Consider the following 25,057-nt stretch of genomic DNA (forward strand, 5'->3'; position numbering starts at 1 on the left):
TTAGTTAAAGGAATAGTTCTGTCACTTCCCGAACTTGCCCCTATAGGTTTAGGTCATGATTGGCTAATAATCCCAGATTACTTCTGCCTCAAAGACAAAATCAATCATAATATAATATAAATGGGGCTTAGCGGAAGCAATAATAAAATATAACTAAGTCTATTAAGCAGTGCATACATGCCGAATTCATAAATATTTAAAACTTTAAACTTCGTACATACATATATACATCACATCAAAGATAGACTTCTTACATAACATCCATTTATAACAAGTTTCTAAAAACAAAAACAAAACAAAGCAAAAGGGGTAACAAAGCTTGGCTCTACTCGAGTTCAAGCACGTTCCATCACAGAGGCACTTCAAAAATGGCTTCACAAGGGTAGACTCTGAGGCTGCCTTAGACTTGACGGTCTACTTGCTCATCTAGATATATGTAAGGGAGAGAGGTGAGCTGAAACCTAGTGAGTAACATCAATATAAAGGGTTAATGAATGAATTCCAACGTGATACAAAGCATATCTTTCATTTCAATAATCAAACAATTCGATTAGCAATCATATGTCCAATCATATCAACACTTGCGATAACAATAATCATTCAACCCTTTATATGTGATACGTCCAATAGAGTAACAATGTAATAGTGTAACAATATGTCGAAACCAATAAGGCCACTAGGGTCAATCCAATGGGACCACAACGGGCCAATCAATAATCCATAATTCAATGTGGACCATTAAGGTTCAACATCAGAGATCTCTGTGTTTCAATTAATCCAGTAGGTCATGTTATTGTTTCCCCTAAGCAAGAGCCTCACTAAAGGATGCCACGGTTACAATTTCAAAAGGAACATTCATTCATAGATAACAAAATAAGATTCAAAATATCATTCTTGAACAATTCAAAATACTTTTTGAACATAGCTTTATAAAGACATTACTCAAAATGGGTTGTACCGATATTAAGTCTCAGGCGACCACCTACACAAAACACGTAATAAAGCACATATTGAAACACATATTTCAAGCAAATGTTTTACTTTATTCAATCATCTTTTTAATGTGTTTCTAATTGATTTCATTATTAATGATGTCTAAATAATACCCAAGAATGCCAATAGGTGCATGAAAATTAAAATATGCACATGAGAGTGTGTTTTAAAAATTCTGAAAATAGGGGAGTTTGCTCGAGTGCACCTTTGGTCGATGGAACAGTGGGGTCTGTCTGCAAAAGTACTAGATGGTGTCAAAGTGGGCTTGAGCACTTGGCCGTTTGAACCAAGTGTAATGCAAACTTAGGTTCGCTCGATCGCACACTTGGTCGCTTGAGCCAACTACAAAGTTTTGCAAAAATACTAGGAGCATGTAAAGTGCGCTCGAGCGATGATTTCAGGTTGAATTCTAGGTTCTTCATAATTGAATTTGAGTTACAAAACACTAATTCAAAGGTCAAAAGGTTGCATGGCTAGACTAAATGTGATAACCCAACTCATATTATGCTTAATCATACATGTGCTCATGTGTTTTATATGAATTTACAAGTTTGAGTATGTGAATTATGTGATTTTAGAATTATATCTGTTGAATGTAGGAATATCTGTTGCAATTACAACTTTGAACTGAAATTGAAAGCCTTAGAGGTGCTAGAAACCAAAACCGACTTCATAGCTGTGATTAGCATGATTTTTAGAGCTTACGGTGAAATTTTGTAAAATTACGATTCGTAATGATTTAATTAAGTTTAACTGACCAAAGTATATATATATAGCTCTTGAGTTAATCTTTGTGGGAGCTTTGCTAGAAAGTGAGTTACAGAGAGAGAAAGAGGAAAAGCTAAGGTTTTGGAAGAGATTTAAGAGGCAAACCTTAGATTTGAGCTAAGGTATGGTAATCTACTTATAATATTTGATTATAGTTCATTTTTTGCTTGAAATTAAAAGGAAATTGGAAATTATGAGTTAGGGTTTGAGTTATGTAATTGTTTGAACTAAACTCAAGAAATCTCTTCAACCTTGTTTGGTTTGAGCTCAATCTTGTTATTAATGCATGAAATAAGCTCTAAATTGTTCATACAACAAAGATTTGTTGAAAGATCATCCCTGTTTATATTTGTTTTGAGCTTGTATATGTAAATCATGAATATATGAAAAAAGATGAGACTATGAATTTGATGTTAAAGCAAGATTGATGTGTTTAAAGTGAAATTACCCTTGAATTATGTTATTATATCATGTTTTTGAGTTAGTTTTACATGAATTTGGGTTTGGAAATGAGTTTAGAAGATTTCATTTTGTGTCATTTTCAGACTATTTGGTTTTTGCCCAGATCGTCCATGTGGCCACGGGCTCCGCACGAGCAGAACATGAACAAAATTCGTGAATTGCATTCTGCATGCTTGAGCGGCTCACATTTCCGTACGAGTACAGCATGATCGATCGAGCGGTTGGACCGGCCTCTAGGGAAGAAAAATTCTGCTTTCTTGTGTTTACCTCTCTGACCTTCTGAACGCATTCTTAACTTTATGTAAACTCTTCAGAGAGTGAAATGATGATTAGAAACCATTAAAAAAGGTTGTGAATCACTAAAAGCCACTGAAAAAGGATGTGAATCATTAAAAGGAAAGTGTACGAAATGAAAGAATTATTTATCGAATGTGTGTATGATATGCTTGTGTAGGTCGTGTGCTGGAGGAAATGTCACATGATCAAATGCATTAAGAGTAATAGTATTGTAAAGATATGTACCTAATTAATTATTTTGATCCAGGTATGGTGACTACTCTGATATTGAGTTTTGAACGAAATAAATGAGTGTTATGAATGTTATATGACATCTGCAATATGGACCTAAGGTCATTCCGCTTATGCTATAATGTACTTAGGCCCAAGGCTATTCTATTAATGATATGATGATATATATGGGTCCGAGGCCGTTGTGATTTATGTGGACTCGAGGCCATTGCGATATATGTGGGCCCAAGGTAGTTCTGTGAATGTAATTTGGTTAATGTTATGAAGGATGAGATTTGGAAAAGTAGTGTGTTCACATAATATACTTTCTTTTAGTTCAAGTTTATTCATTTGATTTTCTTTTCTCTACTATTATTCATTGAGTTTCGCTCACTCCATATTATGTATGCATATGTAGGTGATCAAAAGCATGGAGCCCAACTTTAGAGTCAGCTTCAGGAGCTATTTTGTGAACCTGTCAAGACATGCCTCCAAGATGGAGCTTTCACCTTTGACTCACATCATGCAAAGACTTTCGTTTTGCTTTTGCTTTATTAGTCTTGGGATGTGTAAACTATATGTATGAAATTTCCTATGATACATAAGTTTTTGCATGGGCATTTAAATGTGTGAATGTGTTATGATGTAAGCTATATAATTTTGTTCATATTGGCACAACTCAATGGACTTCTTCATGTGTTGTATGCTTCTGCTTATGGTCCTATTATTATAATTATTCTGTATGTTTGTATGAGGCCGAAGGTAAGCAAGTGATTACTGGCTGGTTATGATCCAAACCTTTAGGGGCGGGTTTGGGTCATGACACTAAAAACATGGAAACTCTTTGAATAACATATAAACATAACCAATTGTTCAAAACCATTGTCAATTCTCAGAATCAAACTTAAAACTTCATACTTTAGCCATGCATGTAAAGAATTCAACTCATTTTCCTTCAAAATATAAATATATGAAGTGATGAGTGAAAAATCATGAAGAATCCTTTAAGCTAACATGTGAAAACTCCTTGTATGTATGAATTGTTGGAAAATCAAGCTTAGAGGTGGTGAATTGTATATGCATGTTCACAATTGACTCATTCTTACAAAAATCAAGGTGATTCTAACATTTTCTTTCTAATTACATGCAAATGATCCTATACGCTTCTTGAATTCAACATCTATATGGACTATCTACAAGAATTATGGTTGTAATTCATACCTAGAGCTTGAATTTGAATAAAATCTTGCTTAATTCCTTTAATCCTTGTTCTAGACTTCACAATTCTTCTTTCTCTCTCTCTCTCTCTCTCTCTCTCTCTCTCTCTACGACTTGAGCTCTCAACTCTCTCTAAAAATTTTCAGCTCAAAATGATGAAGAATGAGTTCTAAAGCAAGTTATATATATATGGGGTTTATTAAGTTAGGCTAATTGATCTAGCTTAAGGTTAAAAATTCTAATTAATCCTAATCAGGTCTAATTGATTTATTCTAATTATTTTGATTCGAATCAAATTTTAATCAAACATGCCATGTGGTTCTAAATATTCTAATTAGTCTATTGAACTAGTCAATTTGGTTTTTGAATCCGTTTGGACTTTTAGATATTTCGTAAACAAACAGATAAACACAAATTAAACACATAATCATGCAATTATGCTCAATAATCTGTACATCGGGTCATCACAAGTGCACAAGAAGGATTTTTTTCATCTTTCATTTTCTAAATCATGGAATCATTATAGAAATTATAAATTATGAAATTTTTTATTTTTAAATTATTTTTTAAACTTAAAAATTCACAAATTTAGTATGGGATGTTGAAGCTCCAAATCAAGCAAAATAATTTAATTATAGAGAAATAACCAAATCAGTTTTTCAAATTAATTATAGGGAAAAAAAATTAACTAAACAAAATAATTTAAACAGAATTGAATTGCTTTTTGTTTAATTTGTTTAAACGAAGGAAGGATTTTGAGTAGAAATTTTAGAAGGTCAACAAAACATATTTCTATATTTGATTTTAGGAAATGATTATCTTTTAGACAATAATTTTAGGAGATGGGCTTAAAGATTTGTTTATTTATTTTTAATTCAAAAATTGTGTGAGACATATTATTTTTTTAAATTGAAAAAAATAAGAAATTGCGTTTGAACATTTCGAGCTCTCATATTCCTTGTCATTAGAAACTCCATTTCTCTTAATATATAACTAGTGGTCACCCGTGCGATGCACGGGATTTTAAAAAGTCAATAATTATTAAAAAAATTGTTATTTGAGTGTATTTCTTAATATTTTTATTTAATTTGTGTATATAAATCTTACTTCACATCATCAACAATATTTAATATTTCACATTATTAATTTTTTTTTAAAAACTATCATACATTAAGTAAATCATCAAATAAATAATAACTAATTTATCTAAGAATTATTTTAGAAAATTGAAAGTAGAGTAACATAGGCATATTATAATTAATCAAAATGACTAATATTAAATAAAAGTAATACTAATTTTGTTTAATCAATAGTAGATATTGCATTAATCATCCTACTGTAGACACCCCATTTTTGACCGTCCTCAAGGCCTGGACGTCATCGTTTGAACACGCGATGATTATCCATGCTTGTGTTTGTTTTGAGTTTCGAAAAGTCTTGGCTGCGCGCCTTGCCTTAGAATATCTTAACTCTCTGTTTTGTGCTTGGTTGCACCAAGAGCTTGTGGATGCGTTCCTGAGGGAAGGGGGTAGCCTGTCGACCAAGTCTCTTACCCACCGGCCACCTTGATTTTCAATCGGCCAAATGTGATGGCCGGCCAACCAATTTGACTGCCGGTCGACCACTTTTATGGCCGGCCGGTCAAGTGAGGTTTTCAACAGATATCTCTGTAGACAGCTGGCAGCTGTCATTCTAGGCCATACCCCAGCCCATACCTGGACGTGGGAGTTCTGAGGAGCTGCAGATTGATATATTTCTATATCAATCAAGCTCTCCAATAACAAGAGGAAGAGATATACAACTTGGAGCAAAAAAATCTCTCTTTCTCTCTCTACATTTTCTGCCTCTCTTTCTAAGCTTTAGGGTTTGTTTGTGCTCAAAAGTGCATTTTCTTTGCACTTTTGCATACAAACACCTAGTTCTCTACTCCCTTTATTGAGCTGAGGTCCTTGGAGGTGATTTTTGGGGTGATTTGAAGCCTTTTCTTGGTCCAAAAGTTGCTGATTTGCTGTTGTGCTCTAAGGGTGAGCTTTTACCTCTTTTAAGCCTTGTTTTCATAGCTTGTTTTGCCATATTTGAAACTGTTTTTGAGCTTAACATGTAACATAGAAAAGTCTTATTTTTATCTGCCCTAAATATTTTCTTAAGGGTATTTTAAGCTTTGGGGTTGTTTGACCCCTCTTAAGGCTTGTTTGGCCCTTGTTTTGTGCCATTTCGGTTGACCTCCGGGACCATTGTGCTTGGGTCTCCTCACCACTGAAATCTTGAGGGATTTCAGTGATGAGGATGGTGCCTTGAGGTCCTAAGAAGGAGAGGGCCACCCCCTCTCCTTGTTGTCCTTGAAAAAGGCCATTTTTGCCTCTTGAGGGAGCATCTTGTTTAAGTGTATGTTGGCCATGCTTTAACTAATTTTTGTGCTTATTATGTCATAATATAGCTCTGTTTTCAGTTGGTTTGGACACACCTTGCATGCCTTGCATACATGTCTTGTAATGCCACATTTTCGCCTTAACATGCTTTAGGTGTAGACCCTTGTTCTAGCATGATTTAGGCTTAGCTTTGTGAAGCTTACATACATATTTTGATGTGCTAAGGGACTATTTTAGGTCATTTGAATCATTCATGTCTTGCTTTGTATAGCTACCATGCAATCCCTCTTGAATGCCTTAAGCTTTGGCCTCTCTAGCACGCATTACTTGCATGGTTTTAGTGGTTTGGAACCATTTTCTATGTTATTTCAGTCCTTACAACATGCTTGTATCCTTGCCTTTGATGCCTCTTTGATGCCTTATGAGGTTGTGCCTTGTGCTCCATGTTTAGTGATTGTGCATGCCCTTGAATTTAAGTCATTTAGATGCCATCTAAGTGGTCTTTAGGCTTTGTTTTAATATGTTAAAACTCTGTTTTGATCATTTAATTCATGCCATGTTTGGTTTTGCTAAGAGTAGTTCAATACCTCCTTAGCTTGCCTTAAGTACTTGGGCCATTATTGCATGCTTTGCTTGTTTTGATTACTTGGTTTGGCACCTCTCTTTCATGCAATTTCAGAGTTTATGATACATGCCATATGCCCATGTTTGTCTTCCTTTAAGTGTGCTTAGAGGTTGCTTATTTGATGTTCAAGTGTTAGCCCATTTGCTTGCATGTGTGTATGTGTATTGGTTATCATTTCCATAGCATTGGCCACTGTTTTAGGCTTGTTTAAAGGCTGCCTAATTTAGTTTAAGTCCACCCTTTGGCATGTTGTCGCATGCTTAGCTTATGACATGTTGTTGCATGTTGAAATGATGTTACATTTGGCACGTATTCTCCTCCTTGTTTTGGTTGCTTAACATGTCCTATGTTTTGCATGCTTGTGTGTTGACATTGTGCCTCGTATACTCATTTAACTTGCATGCTTGTTATATGCCTTGCATGCTTCCCATATGCTCATGTTGCATGCCTAGTTAACATACTTAGGTTTTATCACGTTTGCATGCATCTTTCACCTCTTGATCAAGCCATGATAGAGGTTGAAAGCCCCTTTGTTTGCTCATTTGCATTGCATTTCATTTAAAATCAAAGTGCACACTTGGTTTCTTGGGCCATCATGCATTGAAATATGCGATTGATGGTCCGAGAATCGAGAACCGTGTCCCTTTGAGTCAAAAATATGATAGGGGATATGTTGGTGCATACATTTGCTTGAAATACATTGCCATGCCTTGCCTGCCCTCTGCTGCTGTCAAACAGATTTCTGCAGGAAGTTTTGGCCGGCCGGCCATATATACTGCCGACCGACCAAATATATTTGGCCGAGAGCTCAATGGATGGTCGATGACCACTTCAAAATGGCCGGTGATGATCCCACTCAGCCGGTGGTGTTCCACAATACTCAGAGAAGCAACCTTGGGAGTTGTGCAATTTTCAGAGAAGCAGAACAGTCAAAGCAGAGGCAAACTTGTGCATGGCGTTGGATTTCCGAGCGAACCTGAAGCATGCGCGCATTGGATCCTCGTCCCGAGGCCTTTACTGTTTTCTTAGCTTAGTTAATTTGCTTAATTAATTAGGTGGTCGGTAATAATTAATTAGCTTGTAGGTTAAATAATTTGTATTATTCTTTTGGTCCCTCCGAGCGAGGGTGAATTTGTAATAAGTGTGGGTGTGTGTGTGCATGTCTTCCAACCCCCACTTCTTTCTCCCTTTTACTTACCTGCTTTGATGGTTAGTATTAGGACATGTTTACTTTAGCATACCTTATGCTATGCATGCGTGCATCATTCATTAGTCTTGCATGCACCAGGCTCGGCGAATCATACTAACTGCATAAGTATTTCAAATCTAACTTGAATACGTGCCACTTGTGCATTTTCACATGTCATTTATAGACTAGCCGAGCCTACTCTAGTGACATTCCGTATGCGTTGCATTAGGCATTTAAACATGGACTTGGATCATACATGATTGCTAACATGTTCTTGTTTTGGCACGGAGTACTAGGTGAGCTCTTTATGCTTTAGCATCTCACATTAGTGTGAACGTTAACATGATAGCATGATTACCATGAGGCTAGATGCCTATGTGAAATAAACTGCTTAAATGCCCGTGGGTGAAGGTTGGATTGTTTGAGTTGGGATAACTCGTTGAAATCCGTATTTTAGCCTACTTGTGAGTAGCAAATTCCAAAGCGTTTTCCAAACAAACGGATATGCAATGTTTTGTTCCAATTTAGGCGATTTGGTCTATACTTGTTTGCTGTGCGCATAACATAGTAATTCCAGGCTAATAAATGGAATAAGAACACATAACGTTTTCAAAACTGGATATCATGGTTAGTAGAGGCCGATCTTCGGATCAGGCGAGAGGGGGTGCTCATAGCTGACCTTCTCCAATCGTACCCAAGTTCCCGAGCCGAGGCAACTTTGGTGATGACGGACACGTGGCCTTTGGCACCGAGTCAGGGTTTCCTAAATTTCCCCATAAAAAATATTTAGGTGGCGACTCTGTATCTAGAAAAGCAGTCCATGTTTGGCACTTCTTTTCTAAAAATCTATTTTTCTCAAAACGATTTGCCAGATTTGGACTCTTTGGTTTAGATTAAGAACCGTGACAATTTGAGAGTCCTGAACTGTAGCGAACGCAAAACGAATAGAACGGGGGACGGGACTCGTCCTCCCGGGCCGTTCGGGGACGTCTACAGTTTCTGGCGACTCTGCTGGGGATTTAGAGAGCTTGACTCGAACTCATGATATCCTGTTTTGATTTCATTTATGTGTCTCTTTGCATTGCATGTACATTGGTGCACCTAGGACACCGTGTTTGCCGTCTGCCATTCCTGAACGGTTTACCGGAGGCTTGACTTTGTCAAAGCATGCCATAAGGCTGACCGGTTGTGGGCTCTGACAGTATGGGAACACAAACCCCGGTTCTACCGGGGCACCCTTTTCGACCATTCGACCTAGTGCATATTCGGAAACCATAGTGACCATTCCAAGCTAGGACAGGTTGCTTACCCGATTATATGTTATTTGAAACCGCTGCGTGCGTAGTGAAACCCTAGCTCCTGACAGAATAGGACAGGGAAACCCTACCCCAACATAGGGGTGTTTTGGCTCTTACTTGCTTGCTATGTACTGTCAGAGTGTGTCTCTACAGGTTGTGTGTATCAGTTTGCAAGTCTGAGTATCAGGCCTGCGGGCATCAGTATTTTGGGGCAATCAGTTTTACCTGAGGGTATCGGTTTACAAGCAGAATTTGGGGCAGAATTTAGTAAAGATTCAAATTTGTTTTGGCAAAATCAGGCTGAGATGCTGTCTGTTTTCTCTTTTGCTCGGTACTCTAGGAACCATAGCTTCAGAAGGCTCCGATATCCCCCGGGTACATTGGACTAGTGCTGATAGACTTTGTTAGGTCAGAAATTCAATTCAAGGGCAACCAGTGTTCTTTCGCTGAGGCAAGGCAAAGAAAGGCCAGTCAGGGCTCACCGATCCATCTGATCCATCAGTCGCCAGTCACGTCACCATTGTTCAGACTCAGCAGACCATGATGGCACAGGGTTCGAATTTGTGGCCGTGATAGCAACATTAAATCAGGGAACTGCCATACAGGCTAAGACCAGTATTGAAATGCTGTGTCTATCTGGGGCATCTGCCTTACATCCAGCTTTGGGACCCCAGCCAAACTTTGACCCACTTCCGCCAGTTGAAGATTTGCAGTGTCCGAATCCTCGAGAAAGGTTGACTCAAGCTCAGGTGCTCAGACCCCTGGTGCAGCCTAATGAGAGGCTTTATTCCCTTGATGTTAATGAGCTCAATCCGACTGCAGTGAAGATTGCGAACCTTGAGAAGTAATTCAAAAAGGCACAAGGCCTTAACTCCATTCCCGACATTGAGGATGGGCACACCGAGGCTGCTGTTCGGCTCCCAAACAGATTCAAAATGCCATATATTGACCGTTTCGACGGGTCTGGAGATCCAATGGTACATATCCGACTTTTCTTGGATATCCTGAAGCCGATGGGTCTGACCAAGCCACAGAAACTCTCTCTGTATGGAAGAACCCTGTCGGGTGTAGCAACCACTTGGTACGCTAAGTTGGAAGATAAAGTGAAACAAGACTGGGAAGAATTGGCTGAGGCCTTTGTCGATCAGTATTCCTACAATACCCAAGTTGAAATGACCATACATGAGCTTGAAACAACCCGCCAGAACCCAACAGAGCCTTTTGTGGAATTTGTTGCAAGATGGAGAGCAAAGGCAGCACAGATGACAGATCGACCTTCCGAGAGGGATCAAGTGCAGATGATGGTGCGAAACCTCGAGCATGATATGTTGCAAAAGTTGATAGTCGCTCCACTATTCACTTTCAAAAGTTTGCATTAACTGGGGGTTCAGGTCGAGAATGCGTTCAATAGCGGGATCATTCCCAGAACAAGTGAACCGACAAGGAGGGCGGTTGCAGGAAGCACCAATGCTGGTAGTAGCATTATTCCCAAACCCACCGAAATCAATACAGTCGCCATAGCCGACCCTTTTGCCAATCCAAGCCTACAAACCGCCAACCCACATTCACCCCCCTCTATATGAGCCTGACTAGCGCACTAAAAGTCTTAATGGAAAGAGGGTATCTCAAACCCCTCGATCCTCAACCTCTACCTAACCCACTCCCAGCCAGACATAACCCCTCCAAGTACTGTATGTACCATCAGCAATGCGGTCATGGCACCGACCGTTGCTACCGCCTTCGTCATGAGGTTCAAAATCTCATCGACAACCGGACGATAACTCCACATTCAGCCCCCAATGACCAAGTACCTCATCCACATCTCAATCTGATCCACATACTGGCCGTCCCTTACGACCCCAGTGTATACATCACCCAGCCCATCTACCCAAGCCTAATGTGTTTATCCCGGAAAGCATGAACTTATGCATGATGGGTGCATCTAAACCCCAATTATCTCAAACCCATGAACCCACTACTTCTGAGCTGATAAGGATGATCGAAGATCTTCAGAGAACTGTTGCAGATCTGGCCTTTGGAGTTTTGGCTCCGTCATCAACCGCATCACATACCAGGGAGTTCATGTCAAAAGGCTCCTCAGGACGGGCTGCATTGGGAGAAGGCCAATCTTTTAGCAAATTGGATGAAGTGATAAGAACAAGGCAGGGGCAAGTGTTAGTCCCCATGAACACCTTCAGTGGGATATTGTGGCTTTGAAAGCCGAAGGGCTGAACAAACAGCAAGTACTCGCAGTTGTTGCAAAAACTGTGGATGACATTTTCGCCACTTAGAATGAGAGCAGTCTGAATCAAGGGGCAAGCCGGGAGAAGGGCCGTTGTACCAGGAATGTTCCTTTCAGCTCTAAACCCTCGCTCGGAAGAGATCAGCAAACCCAGTCAGTGCCTACCAATCCCTTTGCTGGTGCATCCAGCAAAACTCCACAAACCTCAAAACACCCACCTCGAGGCCAGAGGGTGTTCGCGCCACTGTACATGTCTCTATCAGCGGCCTTGAGGGTTTTGATTAAAGAGGGGGATCTGAAACCCCTGGAGCCGCGACCACTGCCAGATAGACTTCCTCCCTCCCATGATCCGGCCAAGTATTGTGCCTTTCATCAGCAAGTCGGCCATGTCACTGATAGTTGTTTCCGTCTTCGCCACGAAATACAAGATCTGATTGACAATAAGGTCATCGTCGCACCAACTCAGCAAAGTCTATCATCATTGGATCAGTGAACCTGGGGGATAATGTGATGCGATCGGGGGATGAACCACCTGCGGGCGGCGCTCAGTTTACTTCAGATGTGGCGTATGGCACGCACAATTTTGAGCAATGTGCGAACCCTAGTTTTTGTACTTTCTGACTTGGGTATTGGGTCAGTTTTGTTGTTTTGTATATGGTCATTCTTTTTGTACTGAGTCGGTCAGGTCTGTCTTGTTGTATCGAGTCAGTCCTGTTTGTTAGAGTTAGGTGATTCCGGAGGTGTTACCTCGGGCATCACTATTTTATTTTGTGTTTGTCTTTTCGCTTTCTTTTGAGTCTGTTTCTGCCATGGAGCCAGTTACACCAACAGTTATGAATGAAACACCAGTGGTTTTTCATGCTTTTGTGCTTACTTCTGCCTTGTGCCAGTTGTGCCAGAAAGTCGAATGGAACGACAGTGCATTTCACCGGCTTCTCTGTGCTTTTAAGTCATTGCATTGACCTAAGTTTTTCAAAGCTGTTTTTGAACATTGTGATGAAAACGAAGGGGAAGGAATTCCTTGGGTTTTTGCAAAAATTTGATCATTTGAGAGAAAGAGAGGCATGCTAAGCCTTTAATGATCGAGATCATGCTTGTTAATGTGAGTACTGAGAAGGATCCTGGCTTGATCCAGCTTGGTCTCACACTATCTTCAGCGCGAGCGACTAGTCGCTTTCTTAAAAGATTTCAAAGAAAAAGTGTTTTGCGCTGTCCTGCGAAGACCTGTGTGGAATCACTCTTGAGATTGTGCAGCCTAGGATCGCTCTCAGCCTCAAGACTCGACCCCATTGATTGTCAAACCTTGGACTTAAATTTAGAATGTTCAATGGTCAACTACAACATGAGGCCTGTGTGGCCAGATTTAAAGCAGCCTTCGAACAAGAGGCAAGAAAGTCAGATCAAGAAGATCAGATGTCATCAAAAGAAGCTTGCGAAGCTAGAGTAGAAGCACCCCTGGAACTAGGGGCAAAGAATTTCAAATATGCTTAAACAGCCGAAGATGGATCATTCCACAAATCAAAGAAGGTCGGCAAGAATGCCAAATCCCAGAGGGAGGAAAGAAGAAGGTATCGCTAAAGGACAACCGAGTTCCGATCCATAACGCTAGGGGCAAATTCAGCCCCCATTGGATGGACTTCTACATCATCAGCAAACAGCCATTCTCTTGGATTTAGATGGATTCGAGATCTCAGAACTATTTGACATGGACAAAGCTACACTTTTACCCTTGAGAAGCTCGCTGGGTCGAAAATCCGGAAGGACGACCCCGGCAAAAGTTAGAGCAAGAAAAAAAAAGGAAAAGAACAAAAAAGAAGAAGAAGAAAAATGCAAAGAACAAAAAAGAAATGAAGAAAAGATAAAAAAAAAAAAAAAAAGAAAAGAAAAACAGAAAGAAAAGAAAAGATGAAAAAAATGAAAAGAATTGAAAAGAAAAGAAAAACAAAGCTCGCAAGGTTGAAAACCCGGAAGGGCGGCCTTGACAAAAGTTAGAGCGCAAAATGAGAGGTTAAATACCCGAGTGTACCTTAACCCCGAACTACGTAAGGCTTGATTCCCATATTTGGGATACGTAGGCAACTTCATTCTGAAGTCCAACCGTAAAACACTTCAAATTGATTGTGCCCATGTAATGGTTTTGATCATCTTTGCCTTCTCTGTATTCGAGAGTTCGGTTGTCATCATCACTCTGAGGACTGATTACAATGCGCTGCGCTGCGATGCTATCCAAACAAGGGGCAACTTTCTGTTGCCATACAGTGTGCCGTGGTGCCATTCAAACAAGGGGCAACTTTCCGTTTCCGTTCAGCTCTTTTCAACCAAGGGGCAATTTTCCTTCGGATCTGAAGTTGCGCATCTCAAGAGTAGGTTCCGTGCTCGTTGAGCATTGACCGTTTGCAAAAAATAGTTTTTGAGAATTTTTATTGAGGTTGACTATTCTCTCGAAAATTATTCCATTTTTCCAAAAAATTGGACCATTTCTTGGACCCAAAAAAGGAAAATTTTCAGTGCTCATAGCCTGACTTGCATGATTTTCAAATCAAAAATTGAACAAGTATGTTAATCTAACTCTCATATTGGTCAAAATTGTTTTAGCAGAAAGCAAAAACAAAAAAATGGTCAAAATGATGAAATAGGGGCACAGTTGAGTCAGGTGTTCTGTCTTTTTTTCCGTTGTCAACATACTTTCCAGAAAGGGCACTCTACTTGTCGAAAGGGGCACCATATTCGCCAGAAATGGACACCACTGAAGCTGACCGCAAAAGAGCTGAAAGTTCTCTCATCCTCCAAGCAACGAGGTATCAAGCCAAGTGCGAAGCACGAACCGGAATGGGACAAGATATCCCATTTCCTCATCTGGGCAGATCTGATCACGTCCAAACTCCCCAGAAGAGCATCGTCAATCGATGTCAGCCGCAGATTTGCTACACACCCAATTGTAGCGCAGCCCCTCTGTGGAAGAAACTCACTGTTGTGAACGAGAAGAAGAATCTAGCGGAATGCTAGGGGCAAGACCCCGTAACTTTCTGTTTATCCACCAACCACCCAGGGGAGGGATAAAAAAATGAGAGATTGAAGAATAGAGAGATGTGCGCTGAGAGAAAAAGTGAGAAAATGGCTTTTTTCAGAAAAACAGAGATTGAATGGCAGAGTGATGTGAGAATCATAAATGAAGAAAGGGTGGGAAACACTACCCGGAGAAACTGGCTCCTCGCGAACTGAGAGGTCTCTTGTCTTTGTAACACGTCTGTCTGTCGTGTCTTTTGTTTTGTTTACCTCAACTTTTGTTTTGAGTCTTTTTCGAGTGTTACTTGATGTGTTTAGGTCGTGTACCTTTTGTTGAGTCATAATATGTTGTGTTCAGTTGTAGGCTCAACACTCGGTTGAGAACCCTTTTCTCATTTTCAAAAAATCGTTTTGTGCTCAGAGTGCTGTGCCATTCTGCACATTTATGCAAAACAAGTTTCTTTCTTTCATAAACCGCAAGGTTCAACCCAGGTCATGTTAGAACAGTAGAACAAGGACCTATTTGAAGCTATATAGGTTCCGGACTTCAAAGAAAAAGAAAAGAGGGAAAATTTGGAGCATCTTAGTCTGTTTCAACTTCGGCAAATTCCGAGACTGCACTCCAGTTGCACCTTCTCAGGCCTCGCCATTTCTCTGGAGTATGAGTGTATCTCGACCCCAAGTGTAAGCCTGCTTCAAGTCAGAATGGCAGTCCAAGCAGCACCCGAGGGTTTCACATGCAGATGTTATCTCTCGCCAATATAAACAGGGTGTCCCCTTTTGAGCTGAGCGTATTGCCAAGTCCTCCGGAAGGTAAATCGGAGGCACTAGAGTACGTGTTTGATGCCCTTCCATTGCATAGAATGTGCACTTTCATATACACTTCTGTTACATGCGTGCCGCGCATTGTTATGATTCATGCATAGAATATGCTTACTTTCGATTATGTATAGAATTTGCTTTCAATATTGCATAGAATATGCTCCTGTTTCTTGCATAGAAAATGCTCGTATCTTTTGCATAGAAAATGCACTCTTCCATACTTGCATAGGAAATGCACCTCATTTGCATAGAACATGCATTCACTCGCACTGTCTTGTGCACTTACACTTTGTATCTCACTAGCACTGTCTTGTGCATCTTGTGGTTGTATCTCACTCGCACTATTTTGTGCATTGCAAATCAATCGCGCTGTTTAGCGTATCGCACTGTCTTGTGCATTTCAAAATCAATCGCGCTGTTCAGCGTATCGCACTGTCTTGTGCATTTCAAAATCAATCGCGCTGCTTAGCGTATCGCACTGTCTTGTGCATTTCAAAATCAATCGCGCTGTTCAGCGTATCGCACTTTCTTGTGCATTTCAAATCGATCGTGCTGTTTAGCGTATCGCGCTGTCTTGTGCATTTCAAAATCAATCGCGTTGTTTAACGTATCGCACTGTCTTGTGCATTTCAAAATCAATCGCGCTGTTTAGCGTATCGCACTTTCTAGTGCATTTCAAATCAATCGCGCTGTTTAGCGTATCGCACTTTCTTGTGCATTTCAAATCACTCGCGCTGTTTAGCGTATCGCACTGTCTTGTGCATTTCAAATCACTCGCGCTTTCTTGTTGTAAGAACCCACATTTACGTCTTAGTCATGTTCAAGAGCATCTATATGATTATGACTTGTTAAGCTTGCATTTGTATGTTTGTGACTTGTTTTGCTTAAGTAAGTAAGGTCCATGCCTTGTTTTGTGGCTATGTGAAGTGTCTAAGTGTTGCTCGCATGCTTTGCTCCTTCCTTGATGTGAAGCCTAGGTCACGCCAAGCCTAAGTTATGTTAGCCGAAGTCTTGCCAAGCCTAGGTCATGTTACGCCTAGATCATTCCAAGCCGAGGTCATCTTCAGTCTAGAAGTATCTTGGAACCCCTTCGTTTGACCTCCACCTTTGCTTTGACATATTGGCCGAGATGTCATTATCTAGGCCGAGGTGTGAATCACCAAGGCCAGGATGTGTATTATCTAGGCCGAGATGTTACCTTTACACCTGAGCGATCTGGCCCTGGAGTGGTATGACCTAGACCGAGGTGTGGCATATCTAGGCCAAGGTGTGGCACAGCTTCGTCAAGTGTTGTCCTTCCTAGCCGAGGTCATTGTCACCTTAGTTGCCGAAGCCTTGTCCTTAGCCGTTGTCACCACTTGCCGGAGTGCCATACCGAGTAGCTTGTTAGATATGCTTTGTCATTGCCTTGTCTTGTCAATCTATCACCTTTTTTAGGGGAACCAACCAGCCGCTGCCACGTGTCCAAGCTGAGAGTTAATTCAGCCGGCAGAGACGGAAACCCATCATTTTTCCTATATTTGTTTTGAAGAGTAGAGAGAGAAGCTTTAGAAGAGGGAGAGGAGTTCTTGAGAGGAGGTAGATTTCTAAGCTTGATTCCTAGAGATCGAACCGTTAGATCCGTGTTCTAAGGTTAGATTCTTGATCTGCCCACGTAGTTCTTTATGTTTATGTTATTGCATTGCATGATTGAATATGATTTGTGAGCCATGCATTGCTTTGAAGTTCGGTTTTAGAAAGAGAAAATAGCATTCATGTGTTCTTCAAGAAAAGTCATGTTTTGATCCGAAGGCTCATGCCTAGATCCATGTTTTTGTGTTTGTTTTCGCATGATTTTCAAGTATGGGTACCCAGGTCCATGTTTTCGAGCTCATAACATGAATCTCAGTTTTGGTAAATAAAGAAGTTATGATTTTAGCATCCATGTTCTTCATGACCTTCATGTTCATGTTCTTCCTGTTCTTCACGGGTAGAAGCCCAGATCTCCAGGCCTCGCTTCTCAAAGTGTAGTCGCTGAGATCACTCTTACCTAGACCTCACACTTAGGCCAAGCATCGTATCTCACCTTGGCCTACCTTGCATGATCACTTACACCTTAGTTTGTCTTGTGCGCACCTCGGCATGCAACCGCACGCCGAAGCCTAGATAGCCACACCTCGGCCAGAAGGTGTGGGACCTCGACAAAGACCTGGTTGGTACCCAGCATGTCTTCCTGACATGTAAAACAGTGTTTTGACTTCTAGCATGTCTTCCCGAGATCATTTGCATGCATGTAAGACTTGTTTTGAGATGAATGTTCAGTAGATTTTGCCATGTGTTTGTAGGACTTGGACCTTTGCCTTGATCCCGACGTCCCAAGAACTAGTGTGAGTGGTATTTTTAATAAAGTTATGTTCTTAAGGTTTTGATAAAGCTTTGCCTTGTTTTGATAAAAGTATTTGTTAAACATGAATGATATCCCTATTTTATGTATCAAGTATAAGCTTCGTTTTGAATGGCAACGTATCAAGTAAGCTTTGTTTTGATGACCTTCTCGGATAGTCCCTTGTGCTGGAGGACTCTAAACTTTCGCAGTACTAAGTATAAAAGGATACGGTCCTTTCTTGGAAAGACTACTGTGTTAAAGCGGGCTACGGGCCTAAGTAACACAAGTCTCATCGTGTTAAAGCGGGCTACGGGCCTAAGTAACACAAGTCTCATCGTGTTAAAGCGGGCTACGGGCCTAAGTAACACAAGTCCCACGTGCTGGAGGACTCTAAACTTGAGCAACACCCAAGTGTCAGAGGGCTACGGGCTTTCTTACTTAGTCTTGTTTTGCCACTAGTGGTTTACCGCGTGGGTCTTGTAAGTAAGTAAGTTTTGAAGGACCAAGGTTATGCCGAGGTTATGTTATAAGATTTGACGCATGTTAAGTATGTAAGTTATGTAAGATCAAGTTTGATGAACAAGATTTATCTCATGTTTTGTACAAGCTATGATAAGTATGGTTTTGACAAAGAGATATATATGTATCGTTTTGACAAGGACCTCGGGAATCATTCATTTAACCCCTTTATTACTTGTACCATTCACTAAGTATCCAAGCTCACCCTCCCTATGTATGTATGTAGGTAACAAGCAAGAGGTCGGCTACGCCGAGATGTGTGTTTTGTATGCATGTTAGGCCGGCTGTAAGGATGTCGGCAATCCTGAAGATTATGTTTCATGATTTGGGGCTCAAGTGTTTTTGTTTATGTCGGCAATCTTGAAGCTTATGTATTTTGAACATGTCGGCTTGAGAAGCCTTTTATCAAGATGTAACATGTATTTTCTATTTTATTTTATTTGTATTCAAGTTGTAAAGCTATGTAAAAATGTATGCCATTCCATTTGACTTATGCACTGCTCTTATGGACCACTTGTATTTTAGATTATTGCTTCCGCACTTGTAAGCCCCATAAATTATACTCTGATTGTGTGTTCATTTTGTAAGTTGGCCTTCGGTAATCTCGGATTACTGGCCATCACGCCACCAAACTACTAGGGGCGGTTTGGGGTCGTGACACTTGTGCATCGCACTATTTTGTGCAATTTACACTCCAGCTGTTTAGCGTATCGTACTGTTTTGTGCAATTTACTTTCGCGCTTTCTTGCACATCGCACTGTTTTGTGCATCACATTGTTTCATTCGCGCTATTTTGTGCATCGCACTATTTTGTGCAGTTTACACTCGCGCTCTCTTGCGCATCGCACTATCTTGTGCATTTCATTACATGCTCTCTCTCATCTTGCATAGAAAATGCTTGTAGCATTTGTCAATGCATTGCGTCGCACTGTTTTGTGCACCTTACTTGCATTTTGTATGCATTCTATCGCGCTATCTTGCGCACCTCACCTGTACTTGTTAGTACATTGCATTGTTTTGAATACAAACCGGCTTCGCGTAGCGTATAAGTCCAATTATCAAAGTCTTCTTTCATATCATTTGCATCCTGCCCCTGAACTACGCTGGTTTGATTCCTTGCAAAGGGATACGTAGGTAGCCTATGGGCACAACCATTTATTTATCGGTATTTTGTTTGTTTGTCCAAGTCTTCGGCCTTGTCAAAAATGGGTCGTCTCTGGGCTTTGACATTCACTCACATCACTTCTTGACTTCCGAGTTCTGTCAAAGAGGGGCAACTGTAGACACCCCATTTTTGACCGTCCTCAAGGCCTGGACGTCATCATTTGAACACGCGATGATTATCCATGCTTGTGTTTGTTTTGAGTTTCGAAAAGTCTTGGCTGCGCCCCTTGCCTTAGAATCTCTTAACTTCTCTGTTTTGTGCTTGGTTGCACCAAGAGATTGTGGATGTGTTCCTGAGGGAAGGGGGTAGCCTGTCGACCAAGTCTCCTGCCCACCGGCCACCTTGATTTTCAATAGGCCAAATGTGATGGCCGGCCGACCAATTTGACTGCCGGTCGACCACTTTTATGGCCGGCCGGCCAAGTGTGGTTTTTAACAGATATCTCTGTAGACAGCTGGCAGCTGTCATTCTAGGCCATACCCCAGCCCATACCTAGACGTGGGAGTTCTAAGGAGCTGCAGATTGATATATTTCTATATCAATCAAGCTCTCCAATAACAAGAGGAAGAGATATACAACTTGGAGAAAAAAAATCTCTCTCTCTCTACATTTTCTGCCTCTCTCCCTAAGGTTTAGGGCTTGTTTGTGCTCAAAAGTGCATTTTCTTTGCACTTTTGCATACAAACACCTAGTTCTCTACTCCCTTTATTGAGCTGAGGTCCTTGGAGGTGATTTTTGGGGTGATTTGAAGCCTTTTCTTGGTCCAAAAGTTGCTGATTTGCTGCTGTGCTTCAAGGGTGAGCTTTTACCTCTTTTAAGCCTTGTTTTCATAGCTTGTTTTGCCATATTTGAAACTATTTTTGAGCTTAACATATAACATAGAAAAGTCTTGTTTTTATCTGCCCTAAATAGTTTCTTAAGGATGTTTTAAGCTTTGGGGTTGTTTGACCCCTCTTAAGGCTTGTTTGGCCCTTTGTTTTGTGCCATTTCGGTTAAGCTCCGGGACCATTGTGTTTGGGCCTCCTCACCACTGAAATCTTGAGGGATTTCAGTGATGAGGATGGTACCTTGAGGTCCTAAGAAGGAGAGGGCCACCCCCTCTCCTTGTTGTCCTTGAAAAGGGCCATTTTTGCCTCTTGAGGGAGCATCTTGTTTAAGTGTATGTTGGCCATGCTTTAACTGATTTTTGTGCTTATTATGTCATAATATAGCTCTATTTTTAGTTGGTTTGGACACACTTTGCATGCCTTGCATACATGTCGTGTAATGCCACATTTTCGCCTTAACATGCTTTAGGTGTAGACCCTTGTTCTAGCATGATTTAGGCTTAGCTTTGTAAAGCTTACATGCATATTTTGATGTTCTAAGGGACTGTTTTAGGTCATTTGAGTCATTCATGTCTTGCTTCGTATAGCTACCATGCAATCCCTCTTCAATGCCTTAAGCATTGGCCTCTCTAGCACGCATTACTTGCATGGTTTCAGTGGTTTGGAACCATTTGCCATGTTATTTCAGTCCTTACAACATGCTTGTATCCTTGCCTTTGATGCCTCTTTGATGCCTTATGAGGTTGTGCCTTGTGCTCCATGTTTAGTGATTGTGCATGCCCTTGAATTTAAGTCATTTAGATGCCATCTAAGTGGTCTTTAGGCTTTGTTTTAATATGTTAAAACTCTGTTTTGATCATTTAATTCATGCCATGTTTGGTTTTGCTAAGAGTAGTTCAATACCTCCTTAGCTTGCCTTAAGTACTTGGGCCATTATTGCATGCTTTGCTTGTTTTGATTACTTGGTTTGGCACCTCTCTTTCATGCAATTTCAGAGTTTATGATACATGCCATATGCCCATGTTTGTCTTCCTTTAAGTGTGCTTAGAGGTTGCTTATTTGATGTTCAAGTGTTAGCCCATTTGCTTGCATGTGTGTATGTGTATTGGTTATCATTTCCATAGCATTGGCCACTGTTTTAGGCTTGTTTAAAGGCTGCCTAATTTAGTTTAAGTCCACCCTTTGGCATGTTGTCGCATGCTTAGCTTATGACATGTTGTCACAAGTTGAAATGATGTTGCATTTGGCACATATTATCCTCCTTGTTTTGGTTGCTTAACATGCCATATGTTTTGCATGCTTGTGTGTTGACATTGTGCCTCGTATACTCATTTAACTTGCATGCTTGTTATATGCCTTGCATGCTTCCCATATGCTCATGTTGCATGCCTAGTTAACATACTTAGGTTTTATCACGTTTGCATGCATCTTTCACCTCTTGATCAAGCCATGATAGAGGTTGAAAGCCCCTTTGTTTGCTCATTTGCATTGCATTTCATTTAAAATCAAAGTGCACACTTGGTTTCTTGGGCCATCATGCATTGAAATACGCGATTGATGGTCCGAGAATCGAGAACCGTGTCCCTTTGAGTCATAAATATGATAGGGGATATGTTGGTGCATACATTTGCTTGAAATACATTGCCATGCCTTGCCTGCCCTCTGCTGCTGTCAAACAGGTTTCTGCAGGAAGTTTTGGCCGGCCGGCCGTATATACTGCCGACCGACCAAATATATTTGGCCGAGAGCTCAACGGATGGTCGATGACCACTTCAAAATGGCCGGTGATGATCCCACTCAGCCGGTGGTGTTCCACAATACTCAGAGAAGCAACCTTGGGAGTTGTGCAATTTTCAGAGAAGCAGAACAGTCAAAGCAGAGGCAAACTTGTGCATGGCCTTGGATTTTCGAGCGAACCCGAAGCATGCACGCATTGGATCCTCATCCCGAGGCCTTTACTGCTTTCTTAGCTTAGTTAATTTGCTTAATTAATTAGGTGGTCGGTAATAATTAATTAGCTTGTAGGTTAATTAATTTGTAGTATTCTTTTGGTCCCTCCGAGCGAGGGTGAATTTGTAATAAGTATGGGTGCGTGTGTGCATGTCTTCCAACCCCCACTTATTTCTCCCTTTTACTTACTTGCTTTGATAGTTAGTATTAGGACATGTTTACTTTAGCATACCTTATGCTATGCATGCGTGCATCATTCATTAGTCTTGCATGCACCGGGCTCGATGCATCATACTAACTGCATAAGTATTTCAAATCTAACTTGAATACGTGCTACTTGTGCATTTTCACATGTCATTTATAGACTAGCCAAGCCTACTCTAGTGACATTCCGTATGCGTTGCATTAGGCATTTAGACATGGACTTGGATCATACATGATTGCTAACATGTTCTTGTTTTGGCACGGAGTACTAGGTGAGCTCTTTATGCTTTAGCATCTCACATTAGTGTGAACGTTAACATGATAGCATGATTACCATGAGGCTAGATGCGTATGTGATATAAATTGCTTAAATGCCCGTGGGTGAAGGTTGGATTGTTTGAGTTGGGATAACTCGTTGAAATCCGTATTTTAGCCTACTTGTGAGTAGCAAATTCCAAAGCGTTTTCCAAACAAACGGATATGCAATGTTTTGTTCCAATTTAGGCGATTTGGTCTATACTTGTTTACTGCGCGCATAACATAGTAATTCCAGGCTAATAAATGGAATAAGAACACATAACGTTTTCAAAACTGGATATCATGGTTAGTAGAGGCCGATCTTCGGATCGGGCGAGAGGGGATGCTCATAGCTGACCTTCCCCAATCATACCCAAGTTCCCGAGCCGAGGCAACTTTGGTGATGACGAACACGTGGCCTTTGGCACCGAGTCAAGGTTTCCTAAATTCCCCCATAAAAAATATTTAGGTGGCGACTCTGTATCTGGCAAAGGAGTCCATATTTGGCACTTCTTTTCTAAAAATCTGTTTTTCTCAAAACGATTTGCCAGATTTGGACTCTTTGGTTCAGATTAAGAACCGTGACAATTTGAGAGTCCTGAACTGTAGCGAACCCAAAATGAACCGAACGGGAGACGGGACTCGTCCTCCTGGGGCGTTCGGGGACGTCTACAGTTTCTGGCGACTCTGCCGGGGATTTAGAGAGCTTGACTCAAACTCATGATATTCTATTTTGATTTCATTTATGTGTCTCTTTGCATTGCATGTGCATTGGTGCGCCTAAGACACCGTGTTTGCCGTCTACCATTCCTGAACGGTTTGCCGGAGGCTTGACTTTGTCAAAGCATGCCATAAGGCTGATCGGTTGTGGGCTCTGACAGTATGGGAACATAAACCTCAGTTCTACCGGGGCACCCTTTTCGACCATTCGACCTAGTGCATATTCGGAAACCATAGTAACCATTCCAAGCTAGGACAGGTTGCTTACCCGATTATAGGTTGTTTGAAACCGCTGCGTACGTAGTGAAACCCTAGCTCCTGACAAAATAGGACAGGGAAACCCTACCCCAACATAGGGGTGTTTTGGCTCTTACTTGCTTGCTATGTGCTGTCAGAGTATGTCTCTACAAGTTGTGTGTATCAGTTTGCAAGTCTGAGTATCAGGCCTGTGGGCATCAGTATTTTGGGGCAATCAGTTTTACCTGAGGGTATCGGTTTACAGGCAGAATTTGGGACAGAATTCAGTAAAGATTCAAATCTATTTTGGCGAAATCAAGCTAAGATGCTGTCTGTTTTCACTTTTGCTAGGTAGTCTGGGAACCATAGCTTCAGAAGGCTCCGATATCCCCCGGGTACATTGGACTAGTGCTGATAGACTTTGTTAGGTCAGAAATTCAATTCAAGGGCAACCAGTGTTCTTTCGCTGAGGCAAGGCAAAGAAAGGCCAGTCAGGGCTCACCGATCCATTTGATCCGTCAGTCGCCAGTCACATCACCTTTGTTCAGACTCAGCAGACCATGATGGCACAGGGTTCGGAAGAATTTGTGGCCGTGATAGCAGCGTTAAATCAGGGAACTGCCATGCAGGCTGAGACCAGTATTGAAATGCAGCGTCCATCGGGGGCATCTGCCTCACATCTAGCTTTGGGACCCCAGCCAAACTTTGACCCACTTCCGCCAGTTGAAGATTTGCAGTGTCCGAATCCTCAAGAAAGGTAGACTCAAGCTCAGGTGCTCAGACCCCTGGTGCAGCCAAATGAGAGGCTTTATTCCCTTGATGTTAATGAGCTCAATCCGACTGCAGTGAAGATTGCGAACCTTGAGAAGCAATTCAAAAAGGCACAGGGCCTTAACTCCATTCCCGACATTGAGGATGGGCACACTGAGGCTGCTGTTCGGCTCCCAGACAGATTCAAAATGCCATATATTGACCGTTTCGACGGGTCTGGAGATCCAATGGTACATATCCAACTTTTCTTGGATATCCTGAAGCCGATGGGTCTGACCAAGCCACAGAAAATCTCTCTGTATGGAAGAACCCTGTCGGGTGTAGCAACCACTTGGTTCGCTAAGTTGGAAGATAAAGGGAAGCAAGACTAGGAAGAATTGGCTGAGGCCTTTGTCGATCAGTATTCCTACAATACCCAAGTTGAAATTACCATACATGAGCTTGAAACAACCCGCCAGAACCCAACAGAGCCTTTTGTGGAATTTGTTGCAAGATGGAGAGCA

This window comes from Camellia sinensis, chromosome 5 (assembly GCF_055761805.1).
Source record: "Camellia sinensis isolate YWXY chromosome 5, ASM5576180v1, whole genome shotgun sequence".
NCBI classification, from domain to species: domain Eukaryota; kingdom Viridiplantae; phylum Streptophyta; class Magnoliopsida; order Ericales; family Theaceae; genus Camellia; species Camellia sinensis.